Source organism: Elephantulus edwardii, unplaced genomic scaffold (assembly GCF_000299155.1).
Source record: "Elephantulus edwardii isolate Elephantulus edwardi_28Jun2011 unplaced genomic scaffold, EleEdw1.0 scaffold00161, whole genome shotgun sequence".
Lineage (NCBI taxonomy): Eukaryota > Metazoa > Chordata > Mammalia > Macroscelidea > Macroscelididae > Elephantulus > Elephantulus edwardii.
Window position 1 is genome coordinate 3,510,974 of NW_006399911.1, and position 2,589 is coordinate 3,513,562.

Consider the following 2,589-nt stretch of genomic DNA (forward strand, 5'->3'; position numbering starts at 1 on the left):
GTTACTGGAGACTACGAACTTGGCCTTGGGGCCGCAGGGATCTGTGAGCCACATTCTGAGGTTCTTCCATAAACTATTGAGCACAAGGCCTTCATGAGCACAGATCAGGCAATTTCACATTTGTACACTGGAAGGATAACTGTGGAGGAATTTATAGAAGAAGACGACTGGAGGAGCCTAGTATCTTTACTGATGGAGCTCTAACTTCTTCCTTATCTTCTCATGCTTCCTGCTGGAAAACCTGAGGTGGAGACAGAGGATCAAAGATGCTTGTTGCAGCTCAGAGAAACTGAGCGGCTTGTCTAAGGTCACACTGCTTATGACTGAATTTAGGACTAGTTAGAGACAAGAGTGATTTTTTTTTTATTCTTTTGATTCTTTATCAGCTATTGGACCTGATTCTCCCTGATCAAGCATCTGCCTTGTGTATGAACCCCAAGTCCCTGCTGTGTCTCCCTTGCTATTCTTTCTGGCCCACTGTTTGCTAACTCCTCCTCATACCCATGCTCAGAGATACACAGGCAAATCCTACCCCTGCCTCAGGACTGGGTCTTCTCTATGTCCTGGCAGCCCCTGGCCCACTTATCCCAACCATTTGTCTGTCATTCATTTCAGGCATCCTACTGGCTTCGCCATCCCACCCACCTACTGCCACTCCTCAGTGGGTCTCTCTTCTCCTCTTTAGTCCCATGGCTACCACATCCAGTGCTGCATGTGCCAGAACATCTCCCAACAAGCTCTCACCCTGCCACAGCTCTCACTGCCAGGGTCCACTTTACCCACTGATCTGAGCACAAGGTGCAAGTATGAGATGAGAAGTTAAGGCCTTATTAGTGGAAAAGTCATGTCAAGTGGGAAGCTAGTGCCCCCAAGAGCTTGTGGGACAACACACACAAACCAAGGAGGAGAGCTGGGCAGCCTTTGGTGCCTTCAAAGGTGCGTAGGACTCAGCTCTGGGAAATGTGGGTGTCAGGTGAGCAAATACGCCCTGTGAATGGGTGGATATACCAGGCACAGGGAACAGATGACATAAACTGCTTCACCCTTCTGAGGTCAGTTTCCCATGTGTAAAATGGACGTGATAATAATACCTGCCTAATAGTGGAGTCATTGCAATTACTTGCTGTGCATCAGAGAGCTGAACAATGACTAAGGATGATAGAAGAAGAATTGATGTCTTTGAATTGTGGTGCTGGAGAAGAGTCTTGAACATACCAAGGACTGCCAAGAAAACTGTCTTGGAGAGCTTGAAACCAAGTTTCTCCTTGGAGGTTAGGATTTTGAAGCTCTGTTTCACATACAGAGTGTGTGGCCAGGTATGTGGCCAGGAGGGACAGATCCTAGGAGAAGGACATCATGCTCAGAAGGGTGGAGGACAGGAGAGGAAGACCCCGGATGAGATGGTTTGATACAGTAACTAGGGCAATGGGGGTTGGTGTGTCAGAGTCAGTGAGATTGGCTTAGGACAGGACAGGGTTCAGAGCTATTGTATATAGGGTCTCTATGAGTCACAACTCAATGGTCCATAACAACAACAATAGTGAAGTCCAGAGACTAAAGTGGGCCTGGTTCAGGCCATGGTCTGACAGCTGGACAATGAATAAGGATGACAAAAGAAGAATTGATGCCTTTGAGTTGTGGTGCTGGAGAAGGCTGTTGAATATTCCATGGACTGCCAAGAGAACAAACAGGTCTCTACTGGAGAGGATGAAACCAAGATGCTCCTTAGAGGCAAGGATGGAGAAATTTTGTCTCGCATACTTTGGCCATGTTACCAAGGAGGGATTAGTCCTTGGAGAAGGACATCATGCTTGGAAGTGTAGAGGGTCCGTGCAGGAGAGGAACACCCCAGATGAAATGGGTTGATAAAGAAAGACTGTCAGAGATAGTGAATTTGACTCAGGATAGGGCAAGGTTCAGAGCCATTGTTCATAGGGTCTCCATGAGTTGTAGTCAACTCAACAGCACATAACAACAATAGTGGGAGAAAAATGGGCAATCTCCTCCTGTGCGAATACTGCCTTTGAAAACCTGCTGGAGGGCCAGCAATGAGTCAGTTTCAACTAGATGGTACATAATAACAATGCAGGAACTGAGGTTGAGAGGATGAGCCAGGTCCTTGCCAGGTCGTGTCAGGGAGGCAGGAAGGGAGAGCTGGGAGTGGCCAAGGTGCTGTTTCTGGAGGGCAGAAGACACTGGCTAAAGGAGAGGTGAGAACGTCAGCTCTCAGCCAGGTTGAGAAGGCAATATCTGCGGGACGAGAGGGAGGTGGACAGGTCAATGTGGGAGACTTTTTGGAGGAAACATTCGTAAACTTGGTGACCAGTTGTCCACGTGAACTATAACAAAGACTGGAGTAACTTGATGGTCTGAGAGTTACTAACTCAAGCACTGGGAGAAGTGGGAGGCTGGGAGTAGGCAGCGTCTCTCTCTGCAGTTCTCACTCCATTCCTGGGTCTGGAGGACGATGACATTTCCCCATCTAAGGCCACCAGGACGGTCTGTAAGGGCAGCCGTCCTTCCCGAGGCCTCTGGGAAGTTTTCTGGCCACTTAGTACACGACTCACGTGCGCTTCACCTCAGCTGCCA